The sequence below is a fragment of the Carcharodon carcharias genome, chromosome 7, assembly GCF_017639515.1.
Source record: "Carcharodon carcharias isolate sCarCar2 chromosome 7, sCarCar2.pri, whole genome shotgun sequence".
Classification (NCBI taxonomy): domain Eukaryota; kingdom Metazoa; phylum Chordata; class Chondrichthyes; order Lamniformes; family Lamnidae; genus Carcharodon; species Carcharodon carcharias.
The window spans coordinates 125,050,674-125,070,036 of NC_054473.1; the positions used below are offsets into that span (position 1 = coordinate 125,050,674).

At 44.6% G+C, this 19,363-nt stretch overlaps 1 long non-coding RNA gene across 1 annotated transcript; it reads right to left on the reverse strand.

The window, feature by feature from the left end:
- Positions 1-459: 459 nt before the first annotated feature.
- On the reverse strand, positions 460-14,899 carry LOC121280303. The gene is made up of 3 exons (XR_005943589.1): positions 14,607-14,899; positions 2,505-2,582; positions 460-2,055 (listed from the first exon to the last, which is right to left on the reverse strand). It is a non-coding gene; the product is annotated as an uncharacterized LOC121280303 (long non-coding RNA).
- Between the last annotated feature and the right edge of the window lie 4,464 nt (positions 14,900-19,363).

Consider the following 19,363-nt stretch of genomic DNA (forward strand, 5'->3'; position numbering starts at 1 on the left):
TTTGTCAGCTAAATGCAGTTTCAGAGATCCCTCTGGTCCCTATTCAAGTTTGTCGCTACTGGTCATAACTGGGTAAGATGGTCAGTGTATAGTTGTCGTCAGCAATACAGTCCTTACCTGGGTCCATTCTGACCAAACTCGTTACTTGCAACTAATACCGGATGTAATGACAACAATCTATAATACAAGCATTTCTACCCCACCCTTACCACCCCTTGAACTATTGCCTGGAGCCTAGGTTTCAGATACACGGGGCACCCGTCACTTCTTGGGTCAGGACGGAGTTGGATTTAGAATGAATAAAAATGTACTCACACTGTCACTCGTCCTGGTTCTCCATCATTATCCTGCGTCCTTTGTACCCTGCTTGCAGTGCCAATTGAAAGGTTAGATGAATATTCTGGCACAAAATTTCAATACTCGGAGTCCAGATGCAATATTCAAGTGGTTCCTTTATTAAACATGCAGGAAACAAACACTGGGCAGTCCAGGCACTTCTCCACTGAGGTTCAAATGAGCAGAGTTTATATATTTTTTACTATCAGTTACAACTTAATGGTATTAGTTAGACAAAGGCCACAGCACAAGGACCTCCCAGTGGGCTGATAATTGTGTCCTTGTACAGTGATTACAGTGCAGAGACAGGGCATTGTCCTTTTGAAGATTGCAAAGAATGTATGTTTGATCTATAAAAAAGGTTCACAGGGGCTGACTGGATGTGGTTTGACGCTATCAGACGGTGTGAAATGGCCTTCCCCATTCCTTGATCGAGTCATCCCATGTCCCCGCCCATTTCCTAATTGCAAATTTACAGCTGAGCCCTTTGTACAAGTTTTTAGCTTTCATTGTCTATGATTGTCTATGTATGCTTTGGCAGCCGAGCTGCTGTTCATGGCTAGCACTTTAAAATAAATCCAAATTTTCTGCACCTTCACTCAGAATGTGGATTTTCTCTTTTAAACACATCAATGGTGAAAGAGTAGTCAAATCAGAATATGGGTCTGATCAGGAACTGAAAAGCCAACCTTTGTATGATGGCAGAGGACATTGTTAAGGTACAAGATGTATTTTTGCCACTTTCTTCTCTGTAGAGAAGGATGTTCTCAATGTAGCCGTAACAGAGAAGTTAAGACTGAATCCGAGAAAATTGGATAACAAGAATTAAAGACTTGGTCTTCCACAAGTTAGGAACGTTAAGCAGTATAGAGGGGATGTAGTAGTCAACAATGAGGAGGCTCACAGAAGCAGAGTGGTAAAATGAGCAGACACCTGACAGATGAAATTTAAGGCACACAAATGTGATTGATAGGTTTTAAACAAAGAATGTGGAGATACAATGTGAAATAGATGATACAACTTTAGAGGGGGTGCAGAAACAGCAAGACCTGGGGAAACAAGTTCACAAATCTCTGAAGGAGTCTGCATTTATGCCAATACTTCCAAAGAATATTTGAAAATTAACCTTTGGATGCACAGTTAACAGACAGAGGTGACTGGATTACAACCATATTTTTCGGTATATTCGACAGTAGCATGTTGTCACACTCATGGATGAGAGGGTCAGCAGAACCACCATTGATTCATTCACTCCACCATTTTCGACACTGGTCCATCATCACATTGTTTTACCTCATTGACCTGACTGTGACAGATGCTAATGTGACTTATGTTATGCCATGTGTCTTAAAGGTAAAGTTAGACTCAACTCATTTCCTATATCTTGTGCTGTTATTAGCACCATCACATCTTCAAGAAACACAATAGCACATATGACTAGACTTCAAATACCGAAAAAAAATTATTCTTGATACAAAAATCAGAATTTCAACAATATGCAGACATTTTCATTATTTTACGTAAACACAAAATTCATTAGGATATAGACACTGAGGACATGCAGCTTGTGGAATACAGTACATATGGACAATATTTCATGTATTGTGCCTGAAGTGCCTGTTGTTCAGGAAAAGCAGCTACATTTGTCAGACGAGATCCCATTACACACACAGCCATTGGTGCAGTTCGTGCATCCTGCAGGACAGCAAGAGCAGCAACCTGAGAGGAGACGACAAAGACAGAAATCAGGAAGAATGAATGAATTCACTGAAACATCCCCCTGGACCTCCCATTACAGCCTTCAGCTCCTTACTCACAAACTAATCTCTGTCATATCTCTAAGTTATCCATCTGAAGAGGCTCAGCATCACAACACTGTGTATAAGAGAGTTTGGGTGAAGATGTAACTGTCACTGTCTCTACAACAATATTTCTAGTGAGAAGTCTGTAATATCAACACTGCTTGATGTAAAAATAACTTCTTCAACCAGCAGGATTTTTGTCTCCAGATTCTTTCGATTGGACATTGAATAAATCTGATGGGAAATAAATCAGGTGAAATCATGGATCTTGTACTTTTCTATCGTGTTCCTCTCTGAATTCTACCCAGAACTATCTGTCACATAAACACAATGTGAGGAGCTTTAAACTCTCCCACAGTTACTCACTTTTCCGGCAGCGTCCAGCTTTGCTGCTGGGACATCGGCAGTCGGAGCACCTGCAGGTGTTTTCACAGGAGCAGGATCCTGAAAACAGGAAAAACACAGACACTGAGTTGTGGGAAAACACTGAGAAATGCCGCCCCCCCCCCCCCCCCCCCACCGTGTGGAGGGGACCCGGCTCTTTGTCACATTCTCTTCTCCAGTGACTTTCAGAAACAGCCTCCCCCACAATGCTGCAGCCCCTCAGTGAGACTGAGCCAGGACACTGCGCTGAAAGGACTGACACCAGTCACCACTCACCATCCAGGCACACAAGGGCTTCGAGTCAGACATTTCAGGAACTTCTTCAGTTTCGAGCCGTCACCCAATCAGCGCTTCTCGATCTTGTACCGTTTGCTGAATCGGAGCCGAGTTTTATGGGCTTGTGATCGCTGGGGAACCGGCTGCAGAAGCGGGGAAGGGGAAGGGGCGGGTAGCTCCGGGCTGAATGCACACGGGGCACCAAAGTGTTTCAGCGGTTGAAAGCTTGAATTGCACCCGTGTCCTTCACTCACAACACGGCCCAAATAGATTTCTCAATGACAGCAATTTCAATCGGCTCCTTTGTGTTTGTAAATATTTCCAGAATAACTAAAATCAGACTTCAGTCCACGAGGTGGACATTGGGTCCTCTCCATTCCCCCGTGTCCACCCTGATCTCAGCAATGGGTACGACAGACAACTGGTTTCACCACTCACCGCCACATCTGGCTGCTCCGGATTACACACTACCCGCTTCTTCCCTGCTCCCTCAACACTTCTCACCATCCCAGAATCACCCTGGAATACAAGAATAACACTTTGTGTCTATTTTCTCCCACTAACCTTCAACTTGCAGAACACCCCAAGATATTAGCATTAAAGCAAAAAACTGCGGATGCTGGAAATCCAAAACAAAAACAAAAATACCTGGAAAAACTCAGCAGGTCAGGCAGCATCTGTGTAGAGGAACACAGTTAACGTTTCGAGTCCGAATGACGCGTCAACAGAACTAAGTAAAAATAGAAGAGAGGTGAAATATAAGCTGGTTTGAGGGGGGTGGGTGTGGTGGGACAAGTAGAGCTAGATAGAGGGCCAGTTATAGGTGTAGATAACCAAAGGATGTCACGGACAAAGAGGTGTTGAAGGTGGTGATATTATCTAAAATAATGTGCTAATTAAGAATGGAGTAATTAGCACATTCTTTTAGATAATATCACCACCTTCAACACCTCTTTGTTCTTTTGTCTGTGACATCTTTTGGTTAGCTGCTCCTATCACTGCTTGCATGTCCCTACAACCACCCCACCCCCCACTTCTCCCCCCTCCCCCCTCCCCCCTTAAACCAGCTTATATTTCACCCCTCTCCTATTTTTACTTAGTTCTGTTGAAGGGTCATGAGGACTCAAAACGACAACTTTGTTCTTCTCTGTCGATGCTGCCAGACCTGCTGAGTTTTTCCAGGTATTTCTGTTTTTGTTTTGGATTTCCAGCATCCACAGATTTTTGTTTTTATCTATTGAGTGAAACAACCAGAACTTGTATTTATATAGCGCCTTTAGTATCATAAAAACACTGAAGTCACTTCACTGGAACTTTATAAGGTAACAATTGTGAAAAGTAGGATGTGATTTTTAAATGATGTGAGTTGAGGGCAAGGGCAGGGGGATAAGTGAGATGTATTTTAGCCTGGAGGGGTGGTGGAACGGGTTGAAGCTGCAGAGGCATCTGATGAGATAAGTCAGAGAGTTCGATGGAGGCCATTCGGCCCACTCATTCTTAGACAAAGAAGTCAATGCGCTCCTGGTATTGATTGTTGGAGGTGAGGGTGGATTCAGCAAGGTGGAGGGGTTTAGAAATATGGTTTGCGGTAGAGAACAGGTGTTCGGAGTTAACTTTACATTCCAGGGTGATCCTGCAGTAGTGAACAGTTTTAACAGACTCATTATTGTGTAATTAGTGCAGCAACATCAGGAGGTGAATGGGTAAACTAGATACCCAGGTGTCCATTCAGTTCCCTGGCCCAGTTTCCTCAATCTTTCCTCATAACACAATCCTGCCATCCCAGGGATCAGTCTGGTGAGCCTCCATTGCATTCTCTCTAAGGCCAGTATATTCTTCCGTAGATAAGGAGACCAGAACTGTACACAATACTCGAGGTCAGGTCTCACCAATTGCAGCAAGTAATCTTTACTCCTGTACACAAATCCTCTTGCGACGAAGGCCAACATACCATTTGCCTTCCTAATTATTTGCTGCACCTGCATGCTAGCTTTTAGTAACTCATGAACAAGGACACTCAGGTTCGTTTTGACACCAAATTTCCCAACCTCTCACAATTTAAGGAATGGTCTATTACAGTACAGCCACAATACTGGCATTGAGCTGGTAATGTAGAAAAATGCCCAGGAATGGCCAAAATGCTAAAAGCAGGAAAAATCCAATCCTGCTAAGTACTGTGCCAGCAGCCTACTCTTCATTGTGAACAAAGTGATGAGAGTTGACATGTAGAGCACAATCCTGGGTTACTTATTCACCAATCAGCTTCACACCAATGTTCAGGTTGGGTTTCACTGTGCAAATCCTGCAACCCCCTCCCTATCGTCACTGTGGGTGTTCCTACACCACATGGACTGCAGATGTTCAAGAAGGCAGCTAACCAACACCTTCTCTAGGGCAATTTGAAATGGGCAGCAATTGTTGGCATTGTCAGCGGTGCCCACATCTCTTGGACGAATAAGGAAGAAAATATCTTGGGGTGTTCTCCAAGATGATGGTTAGTGGGAGAAAAAAGACACCATTATTGTATTCCAGGGTGATTCTGGGATGGTGAGCAGTGTTGAAGTAGCAGGGGGAGAAGCAGATAATGTGTAATCTGGAGCAGCCAGATGTGGCGGTGAGTGGTGAAACCTGTTGTCTGTCATACCCATTGCTGAGATCAATGTGGACCCGGGGGAATGGAGAGGACCCTATGTCCACCTTGTGGACTGAAGTGTGATTTTACTCACTCTGTAAATATTTACAAACACAAAGGAGCCGATTGAAATTGCTGTCATTGAGAAATCTTTTTGGGCTGTGTTGTGGGTGAAGGACATGGGTGCAATTCAAACTTTCAGCCGCTGAAACACTTCAGTGCCCCATGTGCATTCGGCCCGGAACGACCCGCCCCTTCCTCACTTCTGCTGCAGTTTCCCCACCGATCACAAGCGCATAAAACCCGGCTCCGATTCAGCAAACGGCACAAGATCGAGAAGCGCTGATTGGGTGATGGCTCGAAGCTGAAGAAGTTCCTGAAATTCCTCCATCTGGCTGAACTTGTTCCCACACTGAACAATTTCACCTTCAACTCCTCTCACTTCCTCCAAATAAAAGGTGTTGCTGTGGGTACCCACATGGGCCCCAGCAATGCCAGTCTCTTTCTGGGGTATGTGGAACATTCCTTGTTCCAGTCCTACTCCGGCCCCCTTCCACAACTCTTTCTCTGGTACATCGATGATGACTTCAATGCTGCTTCATGCTCTCGTCCGGACTTGGAAAAATTTATTAATTTTGCTTCCAATCTCCACCCCTCCATCATTTTCACGTGGTCCACCTCTGACACTTCCCTTCCCTTCCTTGACCTCTCTGTCTCAATCTCTGGTGATAGAATGCCCACCAATATCCATTACAAGCCTACCAACTCCCACAACTACCTTGACTACAGCTCCTCACAACCTGCTTCCTGTAAGGACTCCATTCCATTCTCTCAGTTCCTTTGCCTCCATCGCATCTGTTCTGATGATGCCACCTTCAAAAACAGTTCCTCTGACATGTCCTCCTTCTTCCTTAACCGAGGTTTTGCACCCACGGTCGTTGACAAGGCCCTCAACCGTGTCCGGCCCATCTCCCGCGCATCCGCCCTCACGCCTTCTCCTCCCTCCCAGAAACATGATAGCGGCCTCTTGTCCTCACTTATCACCCCACCAGCTTCTGCATTCAAAGGATCATCCTCCGCCATTTCCGCCAACTCCAGCATGATGCCACCACCAAACACATCTTCCCTTCACCCCCCCCGGTGGCATTCCGTAGAGATCGTTCCCTCCGGGACACCCTGGTCCACTCCTCCATCACCCCCTACTCCTCAACCCCCACCTTTGGCAGCTCCCCATGCCCACTCAAAAGATGCGACACCTGCCCCTTCACTTCCTCTCTCCTCACCGTCCAAGGGCCCAAACACTCCTTTCAAGTGAAGCAGCATTTCACTTGCATTTCCCCAACTTAGTCTACTGCATTCGTTGCTCCCAATGTGGTCTCCTCTACATTGGAGAGACCAAACGTAAACTTGGTGACTGCTTTGCAGAACACCTGCGGTCTGTCCGCAAGAATGACCCAAACCTCCCTGTCGCTTGCCATTTTAACACTCGACCCTGCTCGCTTGCCCACATGTCTGTCCTTGGCTTGCTGCATTGTTCCAGTGAAGCCCAACGCAAACTGGAGGAACAGCACCTCATCATCCAGGCACTTTACTCCCTCCTCCATCCCCACACCCTTTCTGTTTCTTCCCCCTTCCTTTTGTTTTTTCCAATAATTTATATAGATTTTTCTTTTCCCACCTATTTCCATTATTTTTAAATCTTTTATGCCCCCCACCCCCACTAGAGCTTGAGTGCACTACCATCCATTCTTAATTAGCACATTTGTTTAGATAATATCACCAACTTCAACACCTCTGTGTTCTTTTGTTCATTTGTCTGTGACATTTTTGATTATCTGCTCCTATCACTGCTTGCTTGTCCCCACATCCACACCACCCACCTTCATTTCTCACCCCCACACACCAACCCCCCCACCTCACCTTAAACCAGCTTATATTTGACCCCTCTCCTTGGATTCACCCAGTTATGTTGAAGGGTCATGAGGACTCGAAACGTCAACTCTTTTCTACTCCGCCGATGCTGCCAGACCTGTTGAGTTTTTCCAGGTAATTTAAGTTCCTGAAATGTCTGACTCAAAGCCCTGTGTGTGCCTGGATGGTGAGTGGTGACCACTGTCAGTCCTTTCAGCACAGTGTCCTGGCTCAGTCTCACTGAGGGGCTGCAGCATTGTAGGGGAGGCTGTTTCTGGAAGTCACTGGAGAAGAGAATGTGACAAAGAGCCGGGCCCTCTCCACATGGTGGTGGTTGGGGGGGTGGTGCATTTCTCAGGGTTTTCCCACAACTCAGTGTCTGTGTTTTTCCTGTTTTCAGGATCCTGCTCCTGTGAAAACACTTGCAGGTGTTCCGACTGCTGACGTCCCAGCAGCAAAGCTGGACGCTGCCGGAAAAGTGCGTAACTGTGGGAGAGTTTGAAACTCCTCACATTGTGTTAATGTGACAGATAGTTCTGGGCAGAAGTTAGAGGGGAACATGATAGAAAAGTACAAGATCCATGACTTCTCCTGATTTATTTCCCATCAGACTTATTCAATGTCCAATCGAAAGAATCTGGAGACAAGTACCCTGTTGGTCAAAGAAGTGTCTTAGTTTTACATCAGGAAGTGTTGATGTTATCGATATCTCACTAGAAATATTGTTGTAGAGACAGTGACAGTTACATCTTCACCCAAACTCTTTCACACACAGTGTTGTGATGCTGAGCCTTTTCAGATGGGTAACTTGGAGATATGACAGAGATTAGTTTGTGAGTAAGGAGCTGAGGGCTGTAATGGGAGGCCCTGATTTCTAACTTTATCCTCCCCTCTCAGGTTGCTGCTCTTGCTGTCCTGCAGGATGCACAAACTGCACCAATGACTGTGTGTGTAAAAGGAATCCCTCTGACAAATGTAGCTGCTGTTCCTGAACAACAGGCCCTTCAGGCACAATAGATGAAATATTGTCCATATGTACTGTATTCCACAAGCTGCATGGCCTCAGTGTCTATATCCTGATGAGTGTGTGTTTAAGTAAAGTAATGAAAAGTGTGTGAATATTGTTGAAATTCTGATTTTCGTATCAAGAGTTAAATAAATTTTCAGTATTCAAAGTCCAGTCATAAGTATTATTCTGTTACTTACACTGATCTGATAGTACTAATAATAGCACAAGATGTCAGAAATGAGTGGAGTCTAACTTTACCATTCAGACACATGGCATAACATAAATCACATTAGCATCTGTCAGAGTCTGGTCCATGAGGTTAAACAATGTGATGATGGACCAGTGTCAGAAATGGTGGAGTGAATGAATCACTGGCATTTCTGCCAACCCTCTCATCCATGAATGTGGCAGCACGCTACTGTCAAATATACCAGAAATTGGTTGTAAGCCAGTCACATCTGCCTGTTAACTGTGCATCCTAAGATTAATTTTCAAATATTCTTAGGAAGTACTAGCAGAAATGCAGACTCCTTCAGAGATTTGTGAACTTGTTTCCCCAGGTCTTGTTGTTTCTGCACTCCCTCTAAAGTTGTATCATTTATTTCACATTGTATCTCCACATTCTTTGTTTAAAATCTAGCAAAACACATTTCCATGCCTTAAATTTCATCTTTCAGATGTCTGCTCATTTTACCACTCTGTTTCCTTGAGCCTGTAATTATCCTCCTCATTGTTGACTACTACATCCCCTCTAGACCCTGTAAGGTTTCTAACTTGAGGAATGCCAAACCTTTAATTCTTGTTATCCAATTTTCTCCTATCCAATCTTTACTTCTCTGTTACTGCTACCTTGAGAACATTCTTCTCGACAGAGAACAAAGTGGCAAAAATATACCTCGTACCTTAACCATGTCCTCTGCCTCCAGACAAAAGCTTAGCTTTTCAGTTCCTAATCAGCCCCACATTCTGCATTGACTACTCTTTCACCACTGATGTGTTTAATGGGGAAAATCCACATTCTGTGGAACTGCCATCATAATGCGCCCAAGGGCTAAAAGAAATGGAAAAATCTCCCAGATGTGTGCACCAGAATATTTTGGACATGAAACATAAATGTATCTCGTACATGGGAGGGAGAAAGTTACCTGGAGGCTTTGAACCAGGAAGCAGTCACACCCTTAGAATAGGGTCTTTTAATTTGGTCAGTGGCAGGGAGAGGAGGGTGTGACCGCGAATGAGGCAGCTATGGGGACACCGAAGGTAGCACTGGACAAGATTCATCTTTGCAATTGTCAAACAGGTTTGATGTTCTTGCAGCCTGTATGGATGAAAGTGGTGGCTGCAGTGTGGATGAGCAAACTGACCATGGCACCATGGTACAGGAAGACATTCAGGCAGGAGGAGTTAATGGGAATGTAATGGTAATTGGGGATAGTATAGTCAGGGGGATTGACACAGTTCTTTGCAGCTGAGAGTCGGAGTTCATGCAGCTGTGTTGCCTGCCTGGTGTCAGGGTTTGGGCCACTGCTCTGGGCTGGGGAGAGACTTGCAGTTAGAGGGGTAGGTTGCAGTGGTCATGGTCTGTAGGCAGCAGTGACATAGGGAGAACTAGGAAAGAGTTTCTACTGAGGGAATATGAGCAGCTAGGAGCTAAATTAAAAAGCAGAACCTGAAAGGTAACAGTCTCTGTATTACTATCAAAGCCACAAGCATTTTGGCATAGGGCACATCAGATTAGGGAGTGAAAATCGTGACTAAATGTTTGGTGTGGGAGAAATAGGTTTTGATTCATGGGCACTAGCACCAGTACTGCGGAAAGTGGGAGCTGTACCATTGGGATGGTCTTCACCTGAACCATGCTGAGACAAGTGTTCTGGTGAGTCATATAACCAGAGCAGTAGAGAGGATTTAAACAAAATAGTGGGGGCAAGAGATCAAATTTGGGAAGATGTGATAAATAAAATGGGCAAGACAAGGCAAAAGAGCAAGGTAATAAGAAGGGAAATGAAGCTCAGCACTTGGCAGGAAGGGACAGAATGTAGAAACCTAAGAGTGCACCAGCAGAGAAGGCTAGAGGTTTCAAAAGAAAGAATAAAGGTTCTGTATCTGAATGCACATAGCATTTGTAATGAAACAGATGAACAAATATTAATAAATATGCATGATCTGATAGCCAGAGTCATAACAAGAACAGAATTACCTGGAAAAACTCAGCAGGTCTGGCAGCATCGGCGGAGAAGAAAAGAGTTGACGTTTCGAGTCCTCATTACCCTTCAGGATCATGAGGTCTCGAAACGTCAACTCTTTTCTTCTCCGCCGATGCTGCCAGACCTGCTGAGTTTTTCCAGGTAATTCTGTTTTTGTTTTGGATTTCCAGCATCCGCAGTTTTTTGTTTTTAACAGAGTCATTGCTCCTGGTTGTCAAGGTACCTGAATATTCACATTGAGAGTTCACAGAATCACAGAATTCTTACACTGTAGAAGGAGGCCATTCAGCCCATCATGTCTGCACCAACTCTCTGAGCATTTTAGCTTAGTGCTATCTCCTGCCATTTCCCTGTAACCCTGCACATTGTTTCTATTTAAATACTTATCTAATGCCCTTCTGAATGCCTCAATTGATCCTGCCTCCACCACACTTCCAGGCAGTGCATTCCATCCCTAACTACTCAATGTGTGAAAAAGTTTTTTCTCACCTCGCATTTGCTTCTTTTGCAAAACACTTTAAAACTGTGCCCTCTGTTTCTCAATCCATTTACGAGCGAGGACAGTTTTTCCCTATCTACTTGTCTACACCCCTCATTATTTTGAAAACTTCTACCAAGTGTCCTCTCAGCCTTCTTCTCTCCAAGGAAAGCAGTCCCAACTTCTCCAATCTTTCCTCATAACTGAAGTGTCTGATCTCAGAAACCATTCTTGTAAACCTCTTCTGCACTCTTTCCAATGTGTCCATATTGCTCCGAACTGTAACAAGACTCCAGCTGATGTCTAACCAGTGTCTTATATAAGTTCACCATAACTTCCCTGCTCTTGTACTCTATGACCCTATTAATGAAGCCTAGAATACTGTATGCTTTAGAAACAGCTCTCCCTCCTTGTCCTGCCACCTTTAATGATTTAGTTACACCAAGAGCTATATCATTTATATATATCAGGAAGACCAAGGGTCCCAATGCCGATCCTTGGGGAAACTCCACTACAAACCTTCTTCCAGCCCAAAAAATACCTATTAACCATTACTCTCCCTTTCCTATCCCTCAGGCAACTTTTTGTATCCATGTTTCTACTGTCCCTCTTATTCCATGACCAATAACTTTCCTCACAAGCCTGTTGTGTGACACCATATGGAGCCTCTTTTGGAAGTCCATATACACCACATCAATGGCCTTGCCCTCATCAACCAATCCTGTTACCTCTTCAAAAAACTCCTGCAAACTAGTTAGACAGGACTTTCCTTTAATGAATCTATGCTGACTCTTCCGAATCAGCCCAAATTTTTCCATGTGACGATTAATTCTATCCCGAATAATTGTTTCTGGAAGTCTCCCCACCACCAAAGTTCAGTAATTACAGGGTAGATCTTTACAACCTTTTTTGACAAAGGCGTAATGTTTGCAATTCTCCAGTCCTCTGGCACCTGCCCCGAATCCAGGGAACATTGAAAGAATATTGCCAGTGTCTCTGCAATTTCCACTCTCACTTCCTTCAATATTTTTGGATGCATCTCATCCGGCCTCAGCGCCTTATCAACATTAAGTATTGGCAACTTATCCAATACCTCCTCCTTATCAATCTTAAACCCTTTTATTGACTGAGTTTCCTCCTCTGTCACCATGACTTGGGCAGCATCTACCTCGTAGGTAAAGATTGATGCAAGGTATTCATTTAACACCTCAGCCATGCCTCTTGCCTTTATGTGTAAATCATCTTTTTGGCACCTAATCGGCCCTACTCCTTTTACTACACTTTTATTATTGATGTGCATATAGGATACTTTGTGTTTTCCTTTTATGTTAGCTGTGGTCATTTCTCATAACCACTCTTTGCCTCTTGTATTTTGTATTTACTTTTTCACATCCTTTCTGTATTCAACTTGGTTCTCAATTGTATTTGCTATATGAAAATTCTTGTAAGCACACCTTTTTTTCTTTAAGTTAATTTATATCTTCTTTGTCATCCAGGTGGCTCCGGGTTTGTTTGTCATATCCTTCCTTTTTGATGGAACATACCTTGTCTGTGCCCAAACCATCTCCTCTTTGAAGGTAGCCCATTGCTCAGCTACTGTTTTTGCCACCAACCTTTGGTTCCAGTCTATCCAGCCCAGCTCCATTCTTGCTCCATTGAAGTCCACACTCTGCCAGTTGATTATTCTTATTCTGGATTGGCCAATATCCTTTTACACCTAAACCAAATCCTTATGATACAATGGTGCCATTACCCTAAATGTTTCCCTACCATTACTTGATCTACTTGGCCCACCTCATTCCCAAGAACTGGGTCTAGCAGTGCCTCCAACTTGTTGGACTGGACACTTACTGCTGTAAGAAATTCTCATGAACACAGTCAAGGAATGCTTGTCCCTCCCTGCCCCTTACACTACAACTATCCAGGCTATATATGGGTAATTAAAGTCCCCCATTATGACTACTCAATAATGTTTACACCTCTCTGTAATTTCCTTGCAGATTTGTTCCTCTATATCCTTCCTGCTAGCTGGTGGTCTATAGATTACTGCAAGCAGTGTAATTGCACGCTTCTTACTCCTTACCTCTAGCCAAATTTATTCTGTCCTTGAATCCTCTGACACATCCCCTTTCTCCAATGCTACAATACTCTCCTAAACCAAAAACACCACCCTCCTCTGTCTTTCCCTTTCCTATATTTTTTCAGTGCTTTGTGCCCAGAAATATTTTGCACTCAGATCTTCCTTAAGCCAGGTCTCTGTTATCGCCACAACATCATAATCCTACAAGGCAATCTGTGCCTGTACCTCCCCAATTTTATCAACTGTACTCTGTGCATTCACATATGTGCAGTGTAACCCTGATTTAGATTTCATTTCTTGCTCCCTTACTCTGACTCCACCTTTTAACTTACTATTCTCTATTTTAGTGTTATCTGCCTCTCCCAAAATTCTGTGTACCATTGTATTACTTTCTAATATTTTTGCCTGGTTCCCACACCACTGCTGAGTTAGTTTAAACCCTCCCCAACAACAGTAGCAAAACAACCTGCAAGGTATTCAGTCCCAGCTCTGTTCAGCTGCCACCTGACTGACTTGTACGGCTGCCATCTCTGTCAGAGCCAGTTCCAGTGTCCCAGGAATCTAATGCCCTCCCTCTTGCACCACCTTTCCAGTCATGCATTCATCTGTCTTAACTTCCTTTTTCTGTACTCACTTGGACATAGCACTGGGTATAATCCAAAGATTACTACTTTAGAGGTCCTGCTTGCTCATTTTCTACCTAGGTCCCTAAATTCTGATTGCAGGATCACATCCCCCTTCCTATCTATGTTGTTAGTACCAATGTGGACCATGACCTCTGGCTGTTTGCCCTCCTCCACAAGAATGCCCTGCAGCCGTTTTGTGACATCCTTGACCCTAGCACCAGGGAGGCAACAAAGCACCCTGGAGTCACTTGAAGGCCGCAGAAACACCTCTCTGCTCCCCTAACAAAAGAATCCCCTGTCGGTACTGCCCATCCACTCTGCTTCCTCCCCTCCTGTACAGCTGGGCCATTTGTGGTGCCACGGTTTGGCTCTTGCCGCACTTCTCCAAGGATCCATCACCCGCCCCCTGATATCCAGGATGGAAAACCGGTTAGTGAGCGGTACTTCTGGGGACTCCTACACTACCTGCCTGTTTCTCCGAGGCTGCCTGGCGGACACCCATTCCCTAACAGCCTGATTGCACCGAACTTGCAGTGTGACCACCTCTCTCAATGTGCTATTCACCTAGTTCTCTGCCTTACGGATGCACCTCAATGACTCCAGCCGCTGCTCAAGCTCTGAAAAGCAGAGCACAAGCTTGTGCAGCCGGCAACACTTCCTGCACATGGGCTTGTCTGGGTAACGAGAAGTGTCCACGACTCCCCAAATGCCACAGGATGGGCATTCCGCTTGGCTGAGCTGTCCTGACATGACTTAACCTTAAACTTTTAAAATCACTGAACTTTTTAAATCCTACTTAATAAACCTTTCCAAAAAGTACAATTCCTCCTTTATTCTAAACCGTAAACGCTTACTAGATACTCACCAGATTTTCACCAAACAGCTAGGTTCTTCTTCAACCAATCAAATTGCCTGTTTCCTGTGATGTCAGAGCTTGTTTTTTCTTGACTCTCCTTTCGAATTCAGCGTGGGCCGATTCCGAGCAGCTGACAGGTCCGTCTCTCCCGTCTCTCCCACTGCTCTTCCCGCAGGTCCGCCTCTCCCACTGCTCTTCCCGTAGGTCCGCTTCTCCGACCTCTCTTCCCCAAGGTGAGTGATGTAAGCCGCGCTCCCGGGGTCGTATTCATTCTCTCAACATAGGGACAGACACCTCATTATCTCATCTCCCATCATTAGCTGGTTTGATGTTGGAGATTTAAGTACACTCCCAAATGACGTGAATCCTGCTACCGAACAGCAACACCATTACATCATTCACTTCACCATTCCCCAATCTGCTCCATCATTACTTTGTTTAACCTCTTCAACCGCACTGCTCCAGATGTTAAAACACGTCAAAGTATCATTTTCAGCAATGTGGTCTGTTTAGACACTATCTCATTCCCCACATGTTAGAGTGTCATTGGATATGTCACTTCATTAAGGAAGAAAATGACTCCACAGGAATTGAAGTAGTTTTTTTATTTACACATTAAAAATATATGATTTCGAAAACAATATATTCACTTTCATTGGTTCAGATACACATACAACTCATCAGGATATAGACACTGAGGACATGCAGCTTGTGGAATACAGTACATATGGACAATATTTCATCTATTATCCCTGAAGGGCCTGTTGTTCAGGAACAGCAGCTACATTTGTCAGAGGAATTCCCTTTACACACACAGCCATTGGCGCAGTTTGTGCATCCTGCAGGACAGCAAGAGCAGCAACCTGAGAGGAGAGGACGAAGACAGAAATCAGGAACAATGAATGAATTCACTGAAACAACCCCAGGACCTGCCAATACAGCCCTCAGCTCCTTACTCACATACTAATCTGTGTCATATCTCCAAGTTATCCATCTGAAGAGGCTCAGCATCATAACACTGTGTGAAAGAGTTTGGGTGAAGATGTAACTGTCACTGTCTCTACAACAATATTTCTAGTGAGAAGTCTATAATATCATCACTTCCTGAAGTAAAACTAAGACGTTTCTTTAACCAGCAGGGTCCTTGTCTCCAGATTCTTTCGACTGGACATTGAATAAGTCTGATGGGAAATCAATCAGGAGAAGTCATGGATCTTGTACTTTTCTATCATGTTCCCCTCTAACTTCTGCCCAGAACTATCTGTCACAGAAACACAATGTGAGGAGTTTTAAACTCTCCCACAGTTACTCACTTTTCCGGCAGCGTCCAGCTTTGCTGCTGGGACATCGGCGGTCGGAGCACCTGCAGGTGTTTTCACAGGAGCAGGATCCTGAAAACAGGAAAAACACAGACACTGAGTTGTGGGAAAACCTTGAGAAATACCCACCGTGTGGAGAACATCCCAAGATATTTTCTTTCTTATTCGTCCAAGGGATGTGGCCACTGCTAGCTCTTTGTCACATTCTCTTCTCCAGTGACTTTCAGAAACAGCCTCCCCTACAATGCTGCAGCCCCTTAGTGAGACTGAGCTGGGACACTGTGTTGATACCAGTCACCACTCACCATCCAGGCACACACAGGGCTTCGAGTCAGACATTTCAGGAACTTCGAGCCGTCACCCAATCAGCGCTTCTCGATCTTGTGATGTTTGCTGAATCGGAGCCGAGTTTGTGATCGGTGGGGAACCGGCCGCAGAAGCGGGGAAGGGGCGGGTCGCTCCGGGCTGAATGCACACGGGGCACTGTAAGTGTTTCAGCACCTGTAAGTTTGAATTGCACCCGGCTCCTTCACTCACAGCACGGCCCAAAAAGATTTCTCAATGACAGCAATTTCAATCGGCTCCTTTGTGTTTGTAAATATTTACAGAGTGACTAAAATCAGACTTCAGTCTACAAGATGGACATAGGGTCCTCTCCATTCCCCCGTGTCGACCCTGATCTCAGCAATGGGCATGATAGACAACTGGTTTCACCACTCACCGCCACATCTGGCTGCTCCAGATTACACATTATCCGTTTCGCCCCCGCTCCCTCAACACTGCTCACCATCCCAGAATCACCCTGGAATACAAGAATAACCATTGGTGTCTTTTTTCTCCGACTAACCTTCATCTTGGAGAACACCCCAAGATATTTTCTTTCTTGTTCATCCAAGGGATGTGGCCACCGCTGACGATGCCAACATTTGTTGCCCATCTCTAATTGCCCTAGAGAAGGTGGTGGTGAGCTGCCTTCTTGAACATCTGCAGTCCATGTGGTGTAGGAACACCCACAGAGCATTCCTCAAATGATCAAAGGTTGGCAAATTTGGTGTCCAAAGAAATCTCAGTGTCCTTGTTCATGAGTTACTAAAATCTAGCAAGCAGGTGCAGCAAATAATTAGGAATGCAGATGGTATGTTGGCCTTCATCGCAAGGGGATTTGTGTACAGGAATAAAGATGTCTTGCTGCAATTGTACAGGGCTCTGGTGAGACCTCACATGGAGTATTGTGTAATGTTCTGGTCTCCTTATCTAAGGAAGGATAGACTTGCCTGAGAGCAAATGCAATGGAGCTTCAACAGACTAATCCCTGGGATGGCAGGATTGTGTTATGAGGAGAGATTGAGGAAACTGGGCCTGTATTCTCTGGAGTTTTGAAGAATGTCAGGTGATTATTAAAACTTACAAAATTCTTACCGGGTGTAACAGGGACGATGTGGATAGAATGTTTCCCCTGGCTGGTGAGTCGAGATCCAGGGGACACTCTCTCAGAATAAGGGATGGGCCATTTAAGACTAAAACGAGAAGGAATTTCTTTACTCAGAAGGTGGTGAATCTTTGGAATTCTCTACCCCAGGGGGCTGTGGAAGCTCAGCCATTGAGCATGTTCAAGACAGAAATCATTACATTTATGACATTGGGGGAGATGGAGATAGTCAGGAAAATGACGTCGAGGTAGATGATCATCCAGGATCTGTTAGAATGTCAGTGCAGGTTCCATGGGCTGAATAGCCTGCTGCTATTCCGATTTCCCATGTTCCTATCCCTAAGTTCCTGTTTAATAACATGGTTAGGATTGTGATTGGATGTGGAGCACAAATTTTAGTGTTGCTGCTGGGATGTCATAGACTTTACTGTATTCAGTGCCTTTAACGATTTCTTCATACCATGTGGACCAAATCAAATTGTCTTCATCTGTGATGCTAGGGAATGAAGGAGGAGGCCGAGATATATTATCCATTCAGCACCTCTGGTTGAAGATGGTTGAACATGCTTCAGCCTTGTCTTTTGCAGCCATGTGCTGGGAGCCCCAATCTTTGAGGAAAGGATATTTATACAGCCTCATCCTCCTGTTAGCTGTTGAATATTCCCCCAACAGTAATGACTGGATGTGGCAGGACTGCAAATCTTGAATCTGACACACTACTTATGACATTGCTTTATTCTGTCCATAGAATTCACTAATTTTCTCTCTCAGTCACTTCAACGAGGATCCAGAGTGATTTCAAGCTCCATCTTGATTCATCATGTTCTCTCCCCTCTCAGTTCACTGACCCCTGGTCTTTCCATAATCTCTCCCTCTATGTCAAATCCCCAATCCATGTTCACAGCCACCACCTTGACCTCACCACCACACAGGGTCTCTCTACTTCCACCGTGTCAAACCAATGCAATATTTCAACACTTGTTGGGCCCACTGCCCACTCACATCCCGCATCCCCATCTTTACTTTTTGCTGTATCTGCCTCTGGAAAAACTACCCAACACTTTATTTACAGCTGCAATTTCATAATTCCAACTCTCCAGCCTTTGGCCCTCCACTCCCATTAATAATGCTTCAGGGGCTGATTTGCTCACCTGCACTCTCACCTGCACCATTGATGCCCTAATCCCAATAACTCCATGACTCTCTCTCACTTTAACTATTCCACCTGGTAATGGCCTCATCTCTGTTCCTTTAAGCTGAAGGCACAGGGAGCTGAATGGAGAGGTGGGTAACTGGTTTACCAATTCACCTCCTGATATTGCTGCACTAAATTACACAATAATGAGTCTGTTAAAACTGTTCACTACTCCAGGATCACCTCGGAATGTAAAGTTAACCCCTAACACCTGTTCTTTACTGCAAACCATATTTCTAAATCCCTCCACCTTGCCAAATCCACCCTCACCTCCAACAATCAGTGCCAGGACCTCACTGACTTCTTTGTCTAAGAATGAGTGGACTGAATGGCCTCCATCAAACTCTCTGTCTTATCTGATCAGATGCCTCTGCAGCTTCAACCCATTCCACCAGCCCACCAGGCTAAAATACATCTCACTTATCCCCCTGCCCTCGCCCTCAACTCACATCATTTAAAAATCACATCCTAGTTTTCACAATTGTTGCCTTATAAATTTCCGGTGATGTGTCTTCGGATGTTTTTATGATACTAAAGGCGCTATATAAATTGTTATTGTACAAGTTGTTGTTGGTGTGTGCAGAAATTCAGCTTTTAAAACAATAGGAGGGTGCACAGGTTCCAAAGGTCACCTGTACTCTTGGTTCCTCACACTGATCTGACAAAACTGATCAATTCTCATCTCTCCAAACACTGGAGCTTTGAGACATGCTGCCCATTGAAAGCACCACATCAGTGTAAACTCTGTTAGACATCAAAACCGGTGAGAAACTCTCTGGGACACAGGATCTGGCAGAACAATGAGAAACCAGCAAATATCGAG